The 24,391-nt window shown below is 40.9% G+C and overlaps 1 protein-coding gene and 1 long non-coding RNA gene across 6 annotated transcripts in view; one reads left to right on the top strand and one right to left on the bottom strand.

Moving 5' to 3' along the window:
- The window catches only part of TPK1 (thiamin pyrophosphokinase 1), a 347,870-nt gene that overhangs the window by 321,664 nt on the left and 1,815 nt on the right, over positions 1-24,391 (top strand). The window lies entirely within an intron of this gene.
- LOC109269211 (uncharacterized) lies at positions 4,047-10,725 on the bottom strand. Its single transcript, XR_002080986.2, has 3 exons — positions 9,906-10,725; positions 9,382-9,537; positions 4,047-4,614 (listed from the first exon to the last, which is right to left on the bottom strand). It is a non-coding gene; the product is annotated as an uncharacterized LOC109269211 (long non-coding RNA).

Raw genomic sequence — 24,391 nt, 5'->3', positions numbered from 1 at the left:
GACACAATGATGGGTGACGGAGTTTATGATGGTAGAGACTTGAGCACGTGGGAGTGCTCTCAGAAAGAAAGAGATGGGAAGTGCCGGAAGAAACAGAGAGTGGCAAACTCTGGTCAAAGCTGTGGGAAGGCGCGGGGCGACGGGATCCGCAGCACTGGACCGGGAAGGGTTTCCTTTTCTGTCGTGACTGGATGAAAAGGAGGAACCGCATGGATGAAACTATTGATGTTCGGAGTGAATATTGACAAGATGCTGAAGCAGTTGTTTTGGGCTTCTTTTTCCCCCGAGAGGTTGGGGTAGAGTCATAGGCCCAGAGTAGATTAGTATAGTATTAAGTAAGTGTCAGGTTTATAGACATGTAAGGCGTCGTAGATATGTGGACATTTTTAAATAGTAGCTATCAAGAACTTAATAACTAACCAAAGAAACACAGAAAGATTGCTTCAGTTGAGAATCCAGTTGAAGTTGAGAGCTTTCTCTGTGTCCTTTTTAATTCTCACTGTGGAAATAAATGAACACCAACCAAACGAGAATAAGCAGACTATTCAGAGTCACTTGCGGAGTGACTCATTTTGGCCCAGACACAAAGGCAGATGAGGAATTGGAAAACATTAGATGAGAAAAATGGAAGACTTCAGGTCTGCCCTGATCGCGGAGTCTGTATGGAGCATCTGGAGGCGGGCTGACTACCGGAGGGGCGGCCCATGTGTGGTTGGTGAGAGGAGCATGTTTGGCTCTTTCTTTGCTTGGTCTTAAAGTTAGAAACCGAGACAAAAATCAGGGAGGCTATCAGTTATTAATCAGGTCCTGCCCGTTTGGGGCCAGTTATCACTGAGTTATTGTTCGGCTTCCTGGATTGTTCATGGAAATAGCACTCCGACTTCCTACAAGCCTGCCGTATAGCAGGCTGGCCCCCTGGGCTGGTTTCTGCAGCTTGTGGGTCAGACTTCTGTTTTATATACGGTCTGACCGTTGACTGTGTGTTTATTCAGTCTCTTACCCACTTTATTATTATGAAGTTAGAATGACCTTCTATTTGGAACCTATTGTTCCTTTCGTTAAAAGAATGTAGGACCGGAGAGAATAGTGGAGTGGAGGTAAGGGAATTTGTAGGAATACATTTCGGGAATCAAAATGGAAGTGTACACTGTAATGTAAAGGAATGACTTTTTAAACTGCATCACATGGGGTGCCTGGGTGGCTCAGTCGGTTAAGCTCAAGTCACGATCTCCGGGTTCGTGAGTTTGAGCCCCACGTCAGGCTCTGAGCTGTCAGCACAGCCTGGAGCCTGCTTCAGATTCTGTATCTCCCTCTCTCTCTCTGCCTCTCCTCCACTCACACTCCGTCTCTCTCTGTCAAAAACAAATAAACATTAAAAAAAGTAAACTGTATCACGTCATTTTCAACCTCCCAGAAGGTAAACCCAAGCTGTGGAAGCTGAGCACCAGCGGGGCCTCTCTGACCAGTGGATCGGGACCTAAGACACAAACTGCCTATTTTACACCCTTAACACTGAGGCCCAGACAGGATAAAGGACTTGCGTGGGCTCTCACAGCAACCTCAGGCTGGACGTCACCCCAGTGTACTTCCGTTTTCATTGATCGGAGAACCAGCCATTATGTCAAGCACACTGCAAATTTCCTTTTCAAATCTAGAATCACAAAGTTCAAATCATGCAGGACATTGACCCAGACATTCCATTAATTACTCCATGGAACTATCTAGAAACATAATAAACCTATTACGAATACCTGTTATTCATATTGGCTGTTTTAGCTTAAGAGAAGTTAAGGAGAATTTAAACTTATAAACGTATTAACTATAGGGCATGATACACATTATGATTAATGGTATGTCACCGTGTGCATACTTTTAGGATTATTGTTTCTATCCCAGAAATTTCCTTGTTCCTAAAAGATATTTGAGGGGCAGTTTCCCTGATAAGAGAAACAAGGGTGTATTAACATTGATTGATTATATAGTAAACCTTTACCTTGCCTCTCTTTACATAATGAATCTCTCTTCTCCTTACTGCCTGACAGGAAAATTTAATGGTATGTTTCCTCCAGTAGTAAAACCACTGAGCCCTAGAGAAAGTGCTTTGTACATCCAGTGAGGGAAACACCTTGCTACCAGCAAGGAAGAGTCATGACTTCTCCATTAATGTGCTAAAATGAAAAGCTTAACAATACACTCAGTTGATCAGAAACACGATACTTCTCAGAGTTCCATCCTTCGACGTGTGGTACTTAATGGATCAAAGATCATCTGAAGTTGCTGATATATTATCTCAAAGGGGAGAGGGAGAGAAAATGGGTAGCAATGGTCTTGCCATTGAGGCGAGCATTCCCCATGCACCCCCGTGCACACACCTGGGTAGGGTAAGGTGGCCTAGAAGCAATATCAAGTAAGTTCTGGAAAACCTGGGGTGGGTATGCTTCAGTTAGTAAATTAACACTTAAGGAAATGCTGCATTCTCAGAAAGGGGTGGGTCTCTTTTGAGTCTGTAAAAGATCAACCTGGATATGAAAGTTCAGGGGGAATCGATACCAAAGGAGTGTGGTTGGTCTCTGTCTTGACTTTCTGGATGAATCATCTGACAGCGAGGCACATGGCCTGGGTGGATGTTTGTAGAACAGACACCCAGTTTCAGATCAGATATTGTTTTTCCTAGGTACCAAAGTCATTCTTAGTCCTTATATTGGTTGTTTTATTCATGTATTCATTTATTCATTCAATAAATATTTATAGAAAGTCCACAGTGTACTTGGCACTATGCTAAGTATATAGTATAATGGAGGGCAAAACAAACGTAGTTTCTCCTGGGCTTACAAGATTCTGAGTAGTGAGAAAACTGCAGAAATATTATTTTTAATATTAATACTTTTGTATAATTGTATAAACAATTAGGGAGGTACCTTTGGGGATCTCTTATTTTTATTGGAGTTTCTCGAATTGGCAAACTGTATTCTATGAATTGAGAATAACCCACAGCATAACTTTAAAATAGCTTTCCTAATTTCATTTTAATAAAGTTCTTTGCTAATAACACAGAGGCTCTGAATTTGCACATACAGTGAACCCTCAACTCCAGCTAGGAGCCTTGCCAGTGTGTGTTATAATGTCACAGAGTCTCAAACTGTGGAGCATAGCCAGTCCATTACCACACAAATAATGGATTGCAGCAGCCCCTTCCAACAATCTTCTTGAATGCATGCTTATTCTAGTGTTTCTTACCTTTTTTAAACTCATGACTCCTTTTAATAAGCATAAAAAGATCACCCTTAATGTCTGATTTTCACAGTAATTTTATACTTAAAAACAGGTTAACACAATGGCAGTTTTAAGAATTTTTTTCAAGCCGTATACATTCAGCTTCCCACTCTAACCCTAAGAAGTACTCTTGTATGTAATAAAGCATATGAATGTCCATGTAGCTTACAGTAATTGGGGCTTTTTCATAATTTTTCTACAATGTTAAAAAAAAATTCAAGGGTGATATACAAAGAGTCAGATTTTTTTAAGCATCTTAAAATGGTAATTCACTGGACCCAATAGAAATTTACTAAAGTCTTGACAAAAAGAGACAGGCCTTTATGATGCAATTTTTTTTTCTTCCCCGTTGTAATTACCACTATCTCTGAAACTCCAAATGTCATAAATTAGCTATATAGGAGGATCTTAGCCCAGAACATACTCTGCTGGTTTTGTATTTCCTGGATGGCTTTGTAACTGTTGCTGAGGCTGTGTAAACTCCTTTGTACCCTGGGTTTCGGCTAAATCCAAACAGAAAGTAGATCCTTTTATGTTAGCATTTGAGCACCCAGTAACATACATCACATACCAGAGCGTGTCTTCTGCAGTTTTTCACAAGCAACGTGTTTGAAGGTTGAACTACATGCAGTCAACTGCACTGTTAAAAATTTAATGTCTCTGCCTGCAGAGTGTACCAGTGTATTAATTTAGTGGTGCATTAAACCTCTGCGTTTGAGGGTCATGAGCTTACATCTCTAAGCCTGGTAGATATCTAATAAGGTTCAATATGATTAATACATGAGTCTTTTATTAAAAAAAGAATCCTTTTTACTTTGATTTTATGTATTTTTTCATGACCTATAAAATCATTTACATAAGCCACATTAATCCTAAAACACACCACGATTCTTGCATTGCATGTAAGAGCCATAAAGGATTAACTACTATTTTAAAAGGCAGTTTACATTTGGAACAAGTATTAAGAAAAAAAAAACTATTCCTTTTTGATTTCAAATTTTTTTTTTAAATTCAGTCACCATTGGGAGAAAAAGACCGACTGAATTGGCCAATTTAATACAGAATGTTGAAGCATATTTAAGTCATGAATCAAGAAGACACCAGTCACGGTCTCACTTGAAATTGCAAAGAGGGTGCCACAGGCAGAGGTGTAACCAGATGCCTAAAATTATGCTTAGATCTGGAGGATGTTCCTCCTTATTCTCCAGCAGGTCTAAACATCTCTCTTAAAGAAGAAAGAAAGACACAGTCAGCCACGATGGTTTCTTCATCCCTTGACAGGGAAACAGGGGATGGGATAGGTTGTTTGTATCCTTGGATTTATTTGGAAGGATAAGACTTCTATGGAATGAGAGCCAGAAGAGAGAGATTTTGTCAGTCAGATTCATGCCTACATCTTGGCAAAGCCCTGCAGTACGCATTGTAGGAAATGGCCCTTTGACCCTGAGGGGAGGGAACGGGCATCACTGCCGTGTCATCCCTCCATGAGTGCAAAACGGGATACGCGGGATACCCCAGCACTACTAGACTGAGGCACAAGAGGCTTCATGGCCACTACTTGCAAGTGAAGCTGCCCCAAGGCCAAGATCAGAGGCAGCTGTTACTCTAGATCCATCAGATGGCCTCCAGTGCCCAAGTAGAAGCCAATCTATAGTCACATCTTGGCAAAACTCTCCTGTTGAGTGTGCAGTGTCCATCACCTCTGTGGCAAGGGACGTGCTAACACTCGGAAGACATCAGAGACATTTGGGTGAGTGTTCATCAACGAGACCCAAGAGAACCCAGATGAAACACTCACATTTTCCAAATGGTCGCGATGTTATATGGAGTAAGGGAGGGACATCTCCCAGATTGCTTCTTTAAAAAAATGTCTTTAATTAGGAGTAGAAAAGCGAGAAGTCACAATTGTAACTACTGGTCCACTACCGACCGTACCGAAATGAGTGGCTCAGCACAGCACCACGAAGGGCCAAATCGGAGATACTCTCAAGCTATTTCTACACGTACACCTGACTTACGTTTTTTAAAATTAGTTCAATTTCAGTAATGACTGTTTTACCAAACAGATTAGAGTCGTAAATCTGTCTATATCATGCCAAGTAGGACTTAACCTCTAGCTTTGATGTAAATCCAGCTTCTACAAACTGTGTAACTGTTTTTGAAGAATGATTTTTTTCAGTATACAGTGTATAGTCATCATGTTGGGGGAATAATGTCAGATATTTTGAGAAGTTTTTTCCTCCTGATAGTTGCAAATATAGCAATTAAGTACAAATGAACTTGTTTTTCATTTTCTCCAACAATACTTGTAAATCTAGGGAAATTGATCTATGAAGTCTGTACTTTGTCTTTCACCTATACCATGAAATAATATTCCCGTATTAAAAGTGAATGTAGGGGCGCCTGGGTGGCGCAGTCGGTTAAGCGTCCGACTTCAGCCAGGTCACGATCTCGCGGTCCGTGAGTTCGAGCCCCGCGTCGGGCTCTGGGCTGATGGCTCGGAGCCTGGAGCCTGTTTCCGATTCTGTGTCTCCCTCTCTCTCTGCCCCTCCCCGTTCATGCTCTGTCTCTCTCTGTCCCAAAAATAAAAATAAAAAAACGTTGAAAAAAAAAAAATATTTTTAAAAGTGAATGTAGATTAGCTGAATTTTCACCTTTTTAATTTTTTTTTTAATTTATTTATTTTTGAGAGAGAGACAGAGTACAAGTTGGGGGAGGGACATAGAAGAAGACACAGAATCCGAAGCAGGCTCCAGACTCTGAGTCGTTAGCACAGAGCCCGAGGTGGGGCTCAAACTCACAAACCGTGGGATCGTGACCTGAGCGGAAGTCAGAGGTTTAACCGACTGAGCCACCCAGGCACCCCTGAATTTTCACCTTTTTATCTAATGTGTTTTCTACAGAGGTAGCAAAATGTGTTTGCTAAAAGTCAAGTACTGAACCATGTCCTTAGCAGTAAGGACATTTTTCGGGTCATTTTCTCTTCCCCCACTGTCCAGACCATTAATACTATTTAACAGTGGCTAACATGGACAAAGAAACACTCCTATAGTGTTTTAGGAATGGAATCAATGCATTTTTGAAATAAGAAAATACAGTACAAAGTGTCTCACTTAAGCACTTTATGTCTGTGCCCCATGTTTTGTGGCCTTTGAAAGATACGGGATGAGAAACCTCTGAATCAGTTTTGCTGCTGGTCTAAAGTCCGTGACATTGGTCTGTCTACAAGAATCCCTTTCTTCTCTTTCATAACAAAGGTCTAAAAAAAAATTAGGTGGCACTGCCACATTTTCAAGCAATTTAAATACTTGGCATACAATGCAAATCATAACTTTGCTCAGCCTGGCTAAAAAGGGTTCTGGACAGTCTTCCAAGATGTCAAGTTCCATAGTTTGAGTCTGTTACAGAAGACATCAGGAGACCTGGGTCCTGGTGCTGTGCGTCTTCAGATCGATAAAATATCTTAATTTGGTTTCCCAGCCTTGAAATAAAGGGGCTGGATATCAGACCAGTGGTTCTTGGTCTACTTCTCTGAAGCTGTACAGCCCCTCACCAGTTCCCTAAGGTCACCTTAGTTTAGTGGACAGAACTCTGAAGTTGGTACCTTAATTGGTTAAAGTAGAAGCAGCTTCACTATTATCTACGTCAAACCACTGAACAAGATAGACAAAGGTCTCTTTCGGATTAGAAATTCTGTGATAAAAGAAGTTAGATCAAGTCATGTACCTTACTGGGAGAAAAAGACATCATTTAATGTATAAGACAGAATGTGCATGCCTCTACACCAAAGTGATATTGAGCATTTTAAATAGAAAGTTATCTGAGGCCTGGATAATATGTAACTTTGCATGCAGATAGTTAATGCAAAGAAAGTTCAGCCATAAAAGGTTGTCATCAGGAAGGGATCCATGGTATGAATATTGAAAAATGGATTGATTATTGTAACTAAGGCAGGGGAAAATATATTAATTATGAAATAAAGTAGCTTGGTTTTAAAGATGGCTAATATTTTCAGGCTCATTAGAATATTCATATAGTAAGATGCCAGCTATTCCTAATGTGAAATATTATCATTGTATATCAGTAAGGGGAAATTAAAAATGAAAATAGGTCATGATGAAATATAGTAGGAACAAGCATATATATTTATAGGTTTATGGACAAAGTCTAAGACACTGTTTTATTACTATTGATAAAACAAATCATATCTGTTAATCCTAAAACATTTGACTTAAATCAAATGCTGTTTTTTCCTAAAAGACAGTGGTCAGGCTCTCATTAAATGAAATTCTGTTTCAAAAACAGCCACATAATTTACTGAACTCTGCTTGATAGTAAACATCCATCTACTATTCCTGTCCTATAAATATTTTTCAACAAGGCAGGGAAAAGCCACTGTGACCCCTGGGATTCCATTTTCGGGAGCCTCACAGTCTCAGGCTGAGAGATGGCAGAAAGATCAGCCATCATTTAAGGAGCTGCGACCCAGCTACTGACAGCCCTGGCGGGCTAAAGCATGGAGGATGTGAGGAGGGGGGGCAGAGCTCCTGAGGGACAGAGTGGACAAGGACCTAGAGTGGAGGAAGTCAGGAGGCAGTTCAGGGACCCGGGCAGCAGGGAGGATGCCATCTTGAGAGAAGTGGACATTTCACAGCATCTCCTCAGAGGAACGGTGGTCTGGGTGTATTTACCAAGGTAGAGCCAGAATCTCAGAGGGGTTTACGTGGCCCATCTTCCAGAACTTCTTATAAAGTCAAGGACTCAGAGTCCTCTGATGCATCTGACTAGACCTTCCCAGCTCTAAATAGATGGAAAATCAACTTCTAATCGTAAACTTCACTCCTAAAACTTATCAATAATTCTGCCTAGGGGGTGGAAATAGATTTTTTTATTCATATATGGGCATGTTTTTGTGTGGAGGTATGTGTAAACATATAGTTTTTTTTGTAACCCCATATTACCTAATATATGTATCACCTCATGTCACCTAATATGTTTAATATACCTTATGTTCAGAATATGTTCAGAATTTGGAAATACTTCTTCAAAGTGGTTCTGCTCTTTGATCTAAGGAGGTGGTCTTTCCTATATGGTTTATGTGGTTCCTCCTTCTAGTTTATATGAAAATGCATGTCATTCTATTGTTTTTCATTTTTTAAATATACATGCGTAAACATTTTTCCAGTTGTGATCAGTGTATCTCGTGTGAAATGTTGATTTTTCTTTTACTTGGTTCAGCAATTTTTCTGGAATGCTGCACAGTCATCTTTAATGACTACATCATGTTCACCAAAGTTTATATTAGAAATTTATTTTTAATGAAGTCAGAAAGCGTGTGTCTGACATGGCATCCAAGAGTGGCACTAGTCAGCTGTAGAGCAGACTTGCCAGGCCTCCATCCCCTTTCAGAGCTTTATTTCCACAGCCACCCTGGGGTTTGGACTCTCTGATGTCATTGCCCTTCACCATTTCCATGCTTTCACCACTTCTGTCCACACTCAAGGTGACAGCTGTAATCCAGATCCTACCCATCTGTCACACACTGTAGTGGGTTGAAACCTATCTGGTTAAAGATGAGGTTAATAGGTACCTTCACCAGTTGAACATATATCCTGTTACAACAGGTTATCTTCTGCCTTAAATATGAATAAGCTTGGTTTATAGACTAGCTTAATCTTAATTAAATGAGTAATGTCCTTCAAAGCAGTTTCTGGGTTTTTTTTTTTGGGGGGGGGGGGTGGTGTCACCAATTTTTTTCCAACCCCACACATGCCACTCTTTGAGTCTCTTCTTCCAGGGATAAGGAAGAAGTGAGATGTTTAGTAGTAGTCCTTCATGACCTCTTATTCCTCCCAGTAGATCTGTGCCTTTTCTTGAGCATAATGTTTATGGATTTTTTGTTTTCTTTTGTTTTTTTTGATTTGTCTGTCTGGGGTTATCTGATGTGACTTGGTAAAATCTCAAAGAGCACAGGTTATGTCTCCTTAGCTTATTCTGAGTAGATGCCACCTGCAGGTCTGAGACTGATATTAAGTAATTATACCCTGCTACCTCCCATCTTCTTTTCTTCCCTCTTCTATGCCATTTCCATTTGTTTGATGTACTTACAGTAATCTCTGTTGATATTTGAAGGGTAGAAGCAAATGCCACTTTAGAGCTTCCTCAGTGCAGGTGAAATGATGACAATAACACAACAAATTTTCAGTGCTTTCATGCAGAAGTCAAAGACCGGCACAGACATTAACTCATTCATGTTCACGACAGCTGTATCGGAGATGACAGAAGCCAGGTATTGTTGCATGCTGAGGTCACCAGAAGAACTGTCAGCCAAAGCCGGGGGAACACTGCAGTGGGAAGTTCGCCTCTGTTTGCAGGGAGGGCAGTGAGGCAGGAAGAACAAAAGAACTTGCCGAATGTCCTCCCACCAGTCAGCCACAGAGTGGGGTGGGAATCTTCGGGATTGTCAGCTTTGCCACGTGCAGCCCTAACTGTCACACCTGTGGGCATGTTTGGGAGACAGGCCAGTGTCCACAGGAGGCCAGGCAGGGCCCCACGAGTGGAAGGAAGTAGAGCAAAGTAAAGCAGCTCAGAGCAGCCCTTGGACAGACTCACATTCCCTTCTTTGCCCACACCTTTAAATCTGATACACACTGGCTGGGGCTCCTGGGTGGCTCAGTCGGTTAAGTGTCCAACTCTTGATTTTGGCTCAGGTCGTGGTCTCACGGTTCATGGGTTCGAAGCACGCAGCGGGCTCTGCTTGGGATTCTCTCTCTCTAAATAAGTAAACAAAAAAAATTTTTTTAAGTAAAACACCTGATCTGGACTTTCCATACTGAAAATCTTGGGGCATTTCTACACAGACCATTCATTTTTAAATAGGCCACATTTTGTGGGTTTGGACTGTCCTTTTTTTGTCATAAAGCAGTTCTGTCTGATTGGCTCTTTAACTGCAGCACTGACCCTGTGAGTAGAACATGCTAGTGATCTAACACATTAGAGAATTCTTTTTAACAAAGAAAAAAAATAACGTATTTTAGAAAAGCCTCAACGTTTGAAAGTGCTTGGGAAACCTTTTCTCACTGGCCTCATTAGCCTTGGTTCCTCCAAGCTGCGGCATTTTCTCGGTCTAATTGTTTTTGGGACAGCGGGCTGAGCGGAGACACAGGCAGTGTAGAGATGGAAGAGTAATTGAACATCAGAAGCCTCCAACCCAAGGGCAAGGGAAACGTGACTTCCGAGAGATGAAGATAAATGCAGCCACTTTCGAGTGGAATTATAATAGCCCTTCCTCAGACACGGGAGTTCACTCGGGGAGCAGCCGGCAGGAGAGAGAGGGGACAGCGCTCACCTTGGGAGGAGGCCTCAGCCCACGAGGGCTTCAGAGATAACTTCCCAAAAGAAAGCACAGAGGAGGGCTTGTTATCAGAGGCCCGGGTAACAAGGAAGACGTCTGCTCTTATCATTTTTCCAGGCACACGAGGCACAATCTGGGTTAATTTTCCGTCCTCCTGCATCAGTGAGTGTAAGTAAAGGCTGTCCTTGGTGAACTTCAGCAGGCTGACAAAGGACGGACCCCTTCCCGTATTCCACACTACGCCCAGCGTCCCCTGTACGGGCCCTTCTGTGCTGCCATTAACGCACAAACCACAGGCCAGACGCCTGCTTCCTAAATTCAGCACGCGTTTTCTTCACTTCAGATTTATTTTAACACATTTCAAATCAGCGAGCATTTACTGATTTGATTCTCCTAACAGCATTACTTCAGCTTTTGAGGAAGTAAAGGTGAACAAGGAGAAGGCACTTTCCTTCACGAGTTCTTAGTCTTTTTTCCTAACTTTCCTCCCAAATGTTATTACTGAATGTTAATATTAAAAAACCTCAAACCTACAGAAAAATTGAATAGTACAGCAAAATCTTTATACCTTCCATCCAGATTTACAACTGCTAACATTCTTCTTTAACATTTGCCTTTCTTTCTTTGTATGCGTTTATTATTAATTTGGGCTGTAGTGGGTAGAGAATCAGAGCTTGTACAGGCTAGAGGCTGACATTTGACCTGAGACCGGAAGGATATGGGATATGTTCCAGAAGGAGGGGAAACATGGGAATTTCTCACAGGAGTAGGAAGTTCCTCATCTATTAAGGGAACAGCAAGGAGGTTCTGTGGGAGAAAGGAGCCATTTGAGGAAAGGCCTTAAATGCCAGGCCAAGGTGTCTGGGGTGGGGGCAGTGAGGTTGTGGGCGATTAGGTTCCCTCAGTTGTCTTTCAGATGGGAATGGCAGGGTTGGATGGGGGGAGAGGTAATGACTGGGAGGAAGGAGTATAGTTAGCAGACCACCTGCTACATGTTCTGGCAGGAGTCTGCTCACTGAGTTCCTTATAAAACCCAGGACGAATTCTATCGGTAATTTTAACTTAGGTCTGTTTAGGTTTTGCGCTTTTGGTTTTCTTGTCTAGTTCTGCTAAATCTTTCTCAGCCCTCAACTTGGATGGCGGAGGACTCCGTCCTTTTCTTATTGCTGAGCATATGCCAAATGACCAGGTCCTTGTTGATCTATTCCTGCTGTAGCTGAAATAATTTGAAATGACTTGATCTGCTCATTTGAATTTAATAGTCCCTTTATAACATGAGACTGTCTGAATACATATCTGCAAATGAATCAGTCCAAAGGTAAAGTTCCCTGGAGAAACAGATGACTGATTAGTATGGTTTCTCCTTCAAGAACCTTGATCTCTGCTGTTCAAACAGTATGGTAGTCACTAGCCACATGTGGCTGTTAAACACTTAAAACTGGATTTGTGCAAACTGGGATATGCTATAAATACACACTGGATTTCAAAGACTTAGGTCAACAGACATTTTAGATAAATTACATGTACAGAAAGTGGGCCACTCTCACCACTTTTATTCAACATAGCTTTAGAAGTCTTAACCAGGGCAATTAGGCTGGAACAAGAAATTAAAAGCATCTAAATTGGTAAGGAAGAGGGGCGCCTGGGTGGCTCAGTCAGTTAAGCGTCCAGCTTTGGCTCAGGTCATGATCTTGCAGTTTGTGTGTTCGAGCCCCTCATCGGGCTCTGTGCTGGCAGCTCAGAGCCCGGAGCCTGCATTGGATTCTGTGTCTCCCTCTCTCTCTCTGCCCCTCCCATGCTCGTGCATTTTCTCTCTCAAAAATGAACAGATGTTAAAAAAGTGTTTTTAATTGCTAAGAAGGAAAGCCATCACTATTTGCAGATGACATGACCCGACAGATGATATAGAGAAAACCCTAAAGACTCTATTTCAAAAAAAACTGTTACAGCTAATAAAGGAATTTAGTAAAGTGGCAGGATACAAAGTGAATATACAAAAATGTTGGATTTCTATACACTAATAGAGAACTATCAGAAAGAGAAATTAAGAAAATAATCCCATTTACAGTTACATCAGAAAGTATACCTAGTGATAAATTTAACCAAGAAGGTAAAAGACCTGTACACTGAAAACTCTAATACTTTGATGAAAGAAAGTAAAAAATACACAAATGGAAAAATATACCATGCTCATGGACTGGAAGAATGGTGTTAAAATGTCTATATTACAGGTCAGTGCAATCACTGTCAAAATTCCAATGACATTTTTCACAAAAGAACAATCCTAAAACTTGAAACCGCAGCAGACTTTGAAGAGCCAAAGCGGTCTTGAGAAAGAACACACCTGGAGGCATCATATTACAGAGCCACAATAATCAAACAGTATGTTACTGGCATAAAAACCGACACAGGTCAGTGGAACCATTTAGAGAGCCCAGAAAGGAACTTATGCATATATAGTCAATGAAATTACAACAGAGGAGCCAAGAATATACAATGGGGAAAGGACATTCTCTTCAACAAATGATGATGGGAAAAGTGGACAGCTACATGCAAAAGAAAGAAACTGGACCTCTATCATGCATCATTCACCAAAAAACTCACACTGGATTAGAGACTTATACATAAGACCTGTAACCATAAAATTAGTAGAAGAAAACAGATGGTAAGTAACTTGCCATCAGTCTTGGCAATGGTTCTTTTTGATTTGACACCAAAAGCAAAGGTAGGCACTAAAACAAAAATAAGCAAGTGGGACATCAAATTAAAATTCTTCTGCAAAGTAAACCATCAACAAAATAAAAAGGCAGCCTATACTGCAGGAGAAAATCCTGTACTGGATAAGGTATATCCAAAATATATGAAGTTGAATAGCAAAAAAAAAAAATTGATTAAATATTTTCAAAGAAGATATTCAAGTGGTCAGCAGGTACATTAGAAGGTGTCCAACCTCACTGATCGTTAGGAAAATGCAAATCAAAACCACAGTGAGATATCTCCCCACACCTGTTAGAATGTCTATTATCAAAAAGACAAGAAATAACAAGTGTTGGCAAGGATGTGGAGAAAAGGGAACCCTTCTGCACTGTTGGTGGGAATGTAAATTGGTGCAGCCACTATGGAAAACACTATAGAGGTTCTACAGAAGTTAAAGATAGAACTACCATATGATCCAGCAATGCTACTTCTGGGTTTTGTCCAAAGGAAACAAAAACACTGAGTTGAAAAGTGTCCATCAATGGATGAATGCATAAAGAAAAGGGGGGGGGGAGGGTACACACCCACACACACAATGGAATATTATTCAGCCACAAAAAATAAAGAAATCCTGCCATTTGCAACAACATGGATGGATCTTGAGGCCATTATGCTAAGTGAAAATAAGTCAAACAGAGAGAGACAAATATAATATTCTTTATATGTGGAATCTTCAAAAGAAAACAAAACCAAATCCTCAATACAGAAAACAGATTCATGGTTGGCAGAGGCTAGAGGTTAGGAGTGGAAGAAATGGGTGAAGGTAATCAAAGGGAACAATCTTCCACAGTTATAAAATAAGTCATCAGGATGTAATGTACAGCATAGTAAGTATAGTTAATAATACTGTATTGTTTGGAAGTTGCTAAGAGAATGTATCTTAAAAGTTCTCATCACATAAACAAATATTTGTAACTGTGGTGACGGATAGCATATTGACATATCGTGGTGATCATTTCTCAAAATATACATATATATCAGTTTCATATTACATAATGATTCAATATGTCAATTACATCTCAACAAAAATAATGTGTATGTGTGTGTATAAACGTTTTACCTATTTTTACTGCTTAAAAAGATGTGTGGATCACATATTTCCATTCAACAGTGTGAGAAAGATAATTGGATCTATTTCTGTGACAGATGGTCTCAAACTTGTTGTTTTTTAAGATTCCAATAAATATACATGAAAGGCATGTATTCTACAGCTCTACACTAGGACTAGTTTGAGATTCTACCTTCAAGAAAGTGAAAAGGCTATACTGATATTTAATTTTTGACAATTTTTAAGAACGACCATAAGTATAAAGCCCATTTGATAGGAAACCATTTTAAAACAGCAACTCTGGGAAGGATTTTTTTTTAATTTTTTTAAACGTTTATTTTTAAGAGAGAGAGAAACAGCACGCGAGCAGGGGAGGGGCAGAGCGAGAGGGAGACACAATCTGAAGCAGGCTCCAGGCTCTGAGCCGTCAGCACAGAGCCCGTCGCAGGGCTCGAACCCATGAACCGTGAAATTGTGACCTGAGCCGAAGTCGGACACTTAACCGACTAAGCCACCCAGGCGCCCCTGGGAAGGATTATTATTATGAAAGAGTAAGTTAGTAGTGTTTAAATCAAAGTTTGACTATCATATATATCTGTAAAAACCTTTTTTAAATCTATAGTTCAAATAATTACAATGGTAAAGACCAATCGTAGTGAAAGGATTTCAGAGGCAGTAGAGTTTGCTTTTTCCTGCTAATGAAATCTGTCATGTTTTCTTAATATACAGTGTTTCTCCAAATAGCCCAAGCATCTTCAGAGAGTAAATGATGAATGTAGAGCATACTGTAGTTCCATTATGTCTGAAATAGTGATATGTCCAGTGCGTCTAGCTGCACTCCTAGAGTTTAACCTAATGTTCCGGGATGGTGGGGAGCCTTGAGATCCATCATAATGGCTTCATTAAGCATTTGTCTGTGTGGCATAGAAGGTATTCATTTAAGGCTTTGGACGGGTTCTGCGTTTCCGCGGCATCGCCCACTGACTGTCCATCAGGCTGCTGCCAGTTCCATACTTTAGGGAAAACAGACCAGCCTCGATTCTTGTTGTAAAGCTCTTCAAAGCATTGCCTTACCCTCCCTTGGTAACATGTGTCTAACAACTTTTATTATCGTCATAGCCTGTAGATTTAACCTCCCTGAACTTCATTTTCCTCATGTGTAAATTGCAGATAAAAACCTGCTGTACCTCGAGCACGCGCTGTGCTGTAAGTGCCCAGGCAGTGTGTGGAATGAATGAGAATTACTCCATCTCAAATACCACCTCTTTGCATAGCATCTCCTGGGCAAAGCTCATTTACTCCCCTCTCTTTACTCCCTCAGTTTCATCAATTTGAGAAATGTTTGCATTGCCTTTTTAGAATTTTACTGATGTATTTTTACAAAATAACCCGTGTCAACGCACAGATTCCTAGGAAGCCAGGACAGAGGTCAGGCCTCTGGGGAGAATGTATGTGACACCCTCCTCACCCAAGGATTCACTTCCTACTCGAATATACAACCCATCCCGGCCAACTCATTAGTGCCTGCCCCATGCTTCTGTCCAGTCTGCTGGGCTTCGTTGTATATACATCTTTCTATCTCTAGTGTCCAGCAAAGAGTATACATAGCCTTAGTAAATACCTATAAAACAAATGACTTACTAGTCTGGCCAAGCTTATCTCATTGTACCTCTCCACTGACTATAAACTAATCACTTGAATCAAGGCATTTGCTAATAGTTCAAATCATGGCAGTCTCTCTCTCTCTTTTAAAAAGACTACTAAAGTGGGGAAAGAAAACCTTTACCTACTTCACTGACAGAAGAAAGTAAAGACGTTTAAGGTTTCTTTAATACTTATATGAGAAAACTGAGTTCATAGATAGACCCAGGGTTTGAACCCCCATCTGACTTAACCTCACATGATGAGGGTTATACTATTTTTGACAGAGAGATGCCTCCTCTGTGAAAGTATCAGAACAGACCTATGACCCAGGTGCAGAGGGAGCAAATGCTTCCCCATCTTGCTCTGCAAAGCCTTAACGCCTCAGAGTCCTCCCACAGTGCTCCTCCACACTGTCAGCCCGCTGAAAAGAGCCACAACCCCGTGCATCAGCTTACAGAGGTAAGGCAGGCAGGAATCCAGGACGGATGGCCCTTCTTGCCTTCATGTGACACCAAAAGGATTGAATACTTTGAATTCTACCAATGTGCCAGCTTTCTGCTTTATAATCTTTAGTCTTTGCGGCTTTAGAGGAAAGCTGGCGGGATGTCACTGAAAGGAAACAGAATACTAAGTGCCTCACTTCCATCCCTACCTTTGGGAAGGAAAACCGTTTGAGGTCATGGATGAAAACCGTAAAATCAACGTTAATGTTTCTCTTATTTTTAAGTACTTCTGTGTCTCTAGCATATGAAAACCCAAAAGTTAGGCTGTGCCTCTGTGGTCCCTAATATATCCGGTATTGAATTTCATTGGAACAGGAACTACATACATTGTTGTCATGAGACCCCAACTGCCCTTAAAACAATGGATGACAGTGGCTTTGAAGCAAACAGACGAGACTGAACTTTCACATTTAGACAGAGCAAGCAACTTTAGCTTATGTTTATCACATATGATATGGTTGCCTATAATTTTATACATAGCTGTAACTTTCATTCTGGTCTCTGATTAAAGCAGGACTTGATCAGAATGACTGGTTATCTTAGAACCATGGTTTACTCTCTGCAAACAAAGAGGGGGAAAAATAAACTGCATCTAAATTGTCTAAATGTTGAATCGAATCTAACTGTTAAGCCAGCCAAACTTTTGGGCAAGTTCTCTGGGATAGGTATGAACAAGTAATTTTTGAGGGAATGATGGCATCACTATGGCAACCTAGGTCATTCCCATCTTCAGTCCCCTTCCCAAGAAACCAAGTAACAGTTATCCACAGATGAGACACCATCGTGAAAACCCCAGAGCATGGGCGTGAGCCTAAAACACAAAGACCGAGGGAGACTGCCCTAGAAGATGAGAGGAGCGGCTGCACTCTGGCCGTACCCCTCCTCCCCCACCCTGAGCAGCACAGCGCTGCACCAAGTGGAGCCTCCAGTTTCTCCGCGGGAGAGACAGCCCGAGATGGACATCCAGCTCCCCTAACACCAGGGCTCACCTGAAGGGGACTCAGACTCGGGGCTCACCTCAAGGGGGGGATTGTGCAGCTTGACCATGGGGATCAGACTGTGATTAAAAAAGGGAAGTGGGGTTTATAGCAGACACATCTGGATCTTGGAAGACCCAAGTCTCCACTCACAGTGGCATCCGAACAGAAATCTCAGCCAGTGCATTTGCTTACCCGCAGAGCCAAGATTGTGGCCCAGTCGGACCAAGGAACTTGGTGGGGCACAGATCTGCCCGATTTGGGACCACAAATAATGAGCCACGCCAGCCGTGGAGTCCGTTCGTTTGCACTGCTTGGGCCGGACAGCTAATTCACAGGGCTACCTACTGCTGAGTATACTTCCCAGGAAGCCTGGCCCGAGACCCTGGGAAACTGTTTAGCCCAGTGGGACTCAAGTGGAAAACCTGGCCAGCAGTGTTGCCTATCTGCAGAGCCAGAACGGTTACCGTGTTTGGCCAGAGAGCTTGGTGCAAAGTTCCACCCGATTGGACCCCCAAACAAGAGCCTTGCATGCCCTAGGGCCTGACCTATGGCCCCAACCGACTGGGGAAACTCATTTATAGTCCCGCTCACTGTTGAATACAGCCTCCAGCCCAGCTTCACCAGGAAACCCAACATATCTCCTTCAATCCCAATTACAGGAGCACTGGACTGAAGAGCCTAGCCAGCAGCCTTGACCATTTGCCGAGCCAAGCCACAGCCTGTTTGGTCTCCAGAAAAAGAGCCTTGCCAGCCTCGGGGCCTCTGCGGCAACCCCACCTGAGCAGGGAAATAATGTGTAGCACTGACCACTGCCGAGTACAGCCTTCTGCCCACCCAGCCAGGGAACCTAACCGGGAAGTCAGGTAGCCGGTCCTACAGCCCCGCTTGTAAGCGGCCCGCGAGCAGAGAACACAGCCAGTGGCTCTCCCCATCTGTAGAACAAAGCTGGTGACCCCATCTGGCCAGAGATGGTACACAGTCCTGCCTGATTTGTGTCCCCAGACAACAAGCCACGTTGCCTGTAGGCCCCGTTCTTCCGCCCTGCGCAAGCAGGGAGTCTAGTTCATAACCATGCCTGTTTCTGAGGATAGTAGTAGTCCTGACTGTCTAGGAAGCCTGACCACCAAATCCAGTCAACTATGGCGTCCGTCATACAGTTGCACTTTGGCGGGGAACACAGCCAGGACGTGGAACTTGAGGATCCTATGCTAGGCCACAGAACAAGTCTTAGCAAATTCAAGAAAATTAAAATCATGCCAGCTGTCCTCTCTGCCCACAATAGTATGAAACTAAAGATCAATAACAAGAGGAAAACTGGAAAATCCATGAATACGTGGAAATTGAATAGCACTCTCCTGAACAACCAATGGATCAAAAAAGAATTTTAAAAGAAAAAGTATCTTGAAACACAACATACCAAAACTTACGGGATACAACAAAAGCAGTTCTAAGAGGAGAGTTCATAGTTATAATGCATACATCAAGAAAATAGAAAGATTTCAAATAAACAGCCTAACTTTATACCTATGGAACTAGAAAAAGAAGATCTAAGCTCAAAGCTTGCATGGGAAGGAAACCAAGATTCAAATGAAAACAAAGATTGGGAAGTGAAATGGAGAACAGGAAAACTGTACAAACTAAGAGTAGGTTCTATGAAAAGATAAACATAAAAGAGAGGACTCAAATCAACATTTATAAATGAAAAAGATGACAACCAAAACCACCAAATACGAAAGATCATATGAAGGTACTATGAAATTTCCACCGACAAACTGCATAAATTGGAGAAGAAATGAAAAATTCTTAGAAACATACAACCTACCAAGACTGAGTCAGGAAGAAATAGAAGATCTGAACAGATGAATTACTAGGAAGGAGCTTGAATCAATAATAAAAAAGCTCCCTGTGAAGAAAAACCCAGGACCAGATGGCTTCACTGGTGCATTTTAACAAACGTTCAAAGAAGAATTAGTGCCAATCCTTTTCAAACTCTTCCAAAAACTCAAAGTGGTGGAAACACCCCCAAATTCCTTTTGTGAGGCCAGTATTACCCTGATACCAAAGCCAGATAAGGACACTACAAGAAAACTACAGGCTAATACCCCTAATACAGATGCAGAGTTTTTCAGGGGCACCTGGGTGGCTCAGTCCATTGAGCATCTGACTTTAGCTCAGGTCATGATCTCATGGCTTAGAAGTTTGAGCCCCGCATTGGGCTCTGTGCTGACAGCTCAGAGCCTGGGGCCTACTTCAGATTCTGTGTTTCCCTCTCTCTTTCTTCCCCTCCGCTGCTCGCTGGCTCTTCCTCAAAAATAAATTAAATTTAAAAACAAGAAGCAAAAATTTTCAATGAAATGACTAGCAAATTAAACTCAGCAGCATATTAGGAGGATTATTCACTGTAATCATGGGAGATTTACCTCTGGGATGCAAGGATGGTTCAACATACACAAATCAACAAACATGATACATCACATTAATAGAATGAAAGAAAAGCAATCATATAATCATCTGAGTAGATGCAGAAAAAGCATTTGACAAAATTCAGCACCCATTCATGATAAATACTCTTAACAAATGTATGGAAAGAACATATCTCAATATAATAAAGGCCATATATAACAAGTCCACAGCTAACATCATACTCAGTGGTGAAAGTTAGTTTTTCCTAAGCTCAGGAAGAAGACAAGGGTGCCAACTCTAACCAATCCTATTCAACACAGTATTGGAAGTCCTAGACAGAGCAGTTAGGCAAAATAAAAGACAGCAGAATTGGAAAAAAAGTAGTAAAACTGTCAATTTGCAGATGATATGATTTTCTATACAAAAAATCCTAAAAACTCCACCAAAAAACTGTTAGATCAACAAATTCAGCAAACTTGCAGGTTACAAAATTAACATAAAAGAATCAATAGTGTTTCTGTATACTAACAATGAGCTATCTAAAAAACAAGGAAATGATCCCATTTATATAATAGCATCAAAAACAATAAAATACCTAGGAATAAATTTAACCAAAGGCGCCAAAGATCTCTACACTGAAACCTACATTAATGAAAGAAACTGAACAAGACACAAATGGGAGGATACCCCATGTTCATGGATTGGAAGAATGTACTTAAAATGTCATACTATCCAAAGGCATCTATAGATTTAATGCAAATCCCTGTCCTAAAATTTGTATGGAACCACGTAAGACCCTGAAATAGCCAAAGTAATCCTGAAAAAAGAACAAAGTCAGAGGCATCACACTTCTTGATTTCAAACTATATTATAATGCTATAGGAACAAAACAATGCTACCAGCATAAAAGATATACACATGAGCCAATGGAACATAATCAAGAGCCCAGAATTAAATCCCCACATATACAATCACCTAATAGATGACAAAGGGTCCAAGAATACTCCACTGAGAAAAGACCATCTCTTCAGTAAATGGGACTGAGAAAATTGGATATCACAGATGAAAGAATGAAACTAGACTCCTATCATAAACCACTCACAAAAATTAACTCAAATGGATAAAGACTTAAACATGAAACCTGAAGCCATGAAACTCCTGGAAGAAAAACTAGGGAAAAAACTGCTTGGACAAAAGGTCCTGGCAATGATGTTTTCAATATGACACCTAAAGCACAAGCAACAAATTAAAAAAATAAACGCGTGGAACCGCATCTAACTAAAACCTTCCACACAACAACAAAAATCAACAAAATGAAAAGACAACCTACGAAAAGGAGAAAAAAATATTTGCAAGCCATGTATCTGATAAGGAGTTAATTTCCAAAGTATATAGCTCATACAATTCATTACCAAAAAGAAGAAAACAGCAAATAATCTAATCAAAAATGGCCTAAGTACCTGATGAGACAGTTTTCCCAAGAAGATACTCAAATGGCCAAAAGGTATATGTAAAGGTGCCCAACATCTCTCCTCATTAGAGATGTGCATATCAGAACCACGATGAACTATCACCTCTCACCTGGAAGAATGGCTATCATAAATGAATGAATGAATGAATGCATGCATGCTGGCATGGTTTTAGAGAAAAGAGAATGCTTGTATCCTGTTGGTGGGAATGTAAATTGGAGCAGCCACTTTGGAAAACAGTGTGGAGTTTCCTCAAAAAATTAAAACTAGAACTACCATATGATCCGGCAATTCCATTTCTGGGAACATATCTGAAGGAAGCGAAAACACTATGTTGAAGAGATCCCTGCATGCCGCGTTCTCTAGCAGTCCTATTCACAATAGCCAAGAAATGGAAACAACCTAAGTGTTATTTCCATCAGTGGATGAATGGATAAAGAAGTCATGTATGTGTGTATGTGCACGTGTGTGTATATACTGTGTACACACACACACACACACACACACGAATATTACTCTGCCATCAAAAGGAGAAAATCCTGCCATTTGCAACACGAATGGGCCTTTAGGATATTACGGTAAGTGAAGTGAGTCAGAAAAAGACAAATAGTGTATGATGTCACGTATATGTGGAATCTAAAAATACCAACTTCACAAAAAACCTCAGAGATTTTGTTGCCAGGGCTACAGGGGTGGGGGGAATTGGGTGAAGGTAGACACAAACTTCTAGTTACAAGATACAGAAATACTGGGCACATAATGTACATAACTATAGTTAACAACGCCTCATGGAATAGAGCTGGTAAAGGTGAATTCCAAAAGTTCTCATCACAAAGAAAATATTTCGTTATACGTGTTAACAAAGTTTGTTGTGATAATCATTTCCTAGGATGTATATACATCCGGTCATTATGCTGTTCCTAGGCTTCAGTATCTCAGTGGAACTGGAAGAAAATCATTTGCTTTTCTTCTATCTGTGGGAAGCTGTCAGTCTTGTTATTTTACTTCATGATTGACCCTCAAACATTCAAAGCAGGGGGAGTTCAATCATAATTCCAAATATTTTCCTCAAAAAAAAAAAAGACCTTTTTTTCATAAGGAAGACTTCAAGGTTTGATCAAAAAGCATGATTCTTTGACTTGAAGAAATACGCTCCAAAATAATTGCAGTGACGTAGTAAATTGAAATTCATGATTTGTATTTCAGCTTATTCATCTTTTCTATCATTTCATTGTAATACAATCAAATATATTTCAGTGTAATCTTTCATTAATATTGACTGTACCGTTAGAGACTGGATGTGTTCCCCTGAAAGTCCTAGGTGGAAGCCATAACCCCCCAAAGTGATGGTATTTGCAGGTGGGATCTTTGGGAGGAGTTTGGAGTTTAGAGTTGAATCAGGTCAGGAGGGTGGGGCCCTCATGATGGTAATCGATTAAAACGATTTTCATTCTTTCTCCATTAAGAATTAATGTCTTAGGGAAACCAATGTATATAACCTAAGTGTCCATCTAGCCCTGATAATCAGATAGTCTGCTTTCAGAAAATCAGAAAGGAGTTTACATGCAAGTCAAGCTAGAGAAATAATCTTGTGCTCTTGTCCTTGGAGCCCATGTGAAAACCAGGATTTTAATCTAATCAGTTTCCAAAAAGTAAAGTGTGCTGCATGAAATTCAGGTGGTCGTGTACACCTTCTTTGCACTCTACACTGGCAGGCCCATGAAAGCATCCCAAGTTGTCTTCATGAATAAAGGTTTGAAATGTTCGAGAGAGAACCGTGAAACCCAGGGCCTGGGCCAGAAGTCCCGACGTCCCTGTGTGCGCCTGCCTGCAGGCGTGGCCACCCCGCAGGAGAGCCAAGGTCTCTTTCTCCAACAGATCCCAAGCAGACTTGGCCTTGAACCCATGACCGCCTCCCCTAACTCACTATCCTCACACTTGTGTCTGGGTTTAGTAAATTCATGTGCGTATTAACGTCCTGTAGAAATTTCATCTCAAAATTCCCAATTACTAAAAAGGCCAGAGCTCCTACTGAATTATATATTAGGGTGATATTCCCACAAGGTTCACTCTGTACCCTTAGTTTTACCTTCCAACTTGCATCAGTAAACGCGTTGACAACTCCAAAAAGCAAACAAATTTGAGTTTTAAATAAATAAACTGTGTTAACTGGTAATACTAGTTATACATTATCCTGTAATGCCGTTTCTGAATTGCCTTTTCAAGATTTCCTCAGAAAGATAACAAGCTCCCTCTTGTGGGCAGTGGGCATTATAATTATTTCCCCAAAGCACTGTAACTTCGTAGGTACCTTTTGTTTAAAGGAAAAGGGTCCTCTTCTGTCTTTGACAGCATGGGCTCTATTTTTCTCTTTGAATGTTAGCAAGGAAAATAATATTGATTATCATGGAATGTTTATATGACAAGTCATGAGTTTAGAGTCATTGGATGTGAACTGTTCTTCCATGTGCAAAGACATTAACTTCAGCTAACCTGCTAGAACATACACATACAGGTATATATTGATGTGTATGTGGAATTGATAAGCAAATTGTATCACTCAACTCCTAAACCTCTACTTTGATAAATAGAGGAGATTATCTCATCTCCTGGCCTCAGTTTACAGCTTGGCTTATGGCCTCCTCAGGATCACCCCGTTGGAAGTCTGCTTTGACCTTTGAGTTCCTATTAATTTTACAAAGCAGTCCTGGCTCATTTTGGCTTTTCTTAATTTACGAGAAAAATATAACCAAAATCCCATGCCTTTTTGGAGTAATTAGCTTTCCGCCCCATATCATTCATACTTGACGCTAAGACTGCATCTTTATAGAGTTTAATAACTTATGTAAAATGTTAACTCTGAATCATCAAGAAAAATTATAATTGCACCCAGGCAGGGAAGCAAGTAGCACATTAGAAAATGGGTTTTGATTTTACAATCGGTAATGAAAAAAAAAATT

Source organism: Panthera pardus, unplaced genomic scaffold, assembly GCF_024362965.1.
Source record: "Panthera pardus isolate Hobbes unplaced genomic scaffold, ASM2436296v1 HiC_scaffold_8, whole genome shotgun sequence".
NCBI classification, from domain to species: domain Eukaryota; kingdom Metazoa; phylum Chordata; class Mammalia; order Carnivora; family Felidae; genus Panthera; species Panthera pardus.
This window is presented reverse-complemented; position numbering and strand designations above follow the sequence as displayed.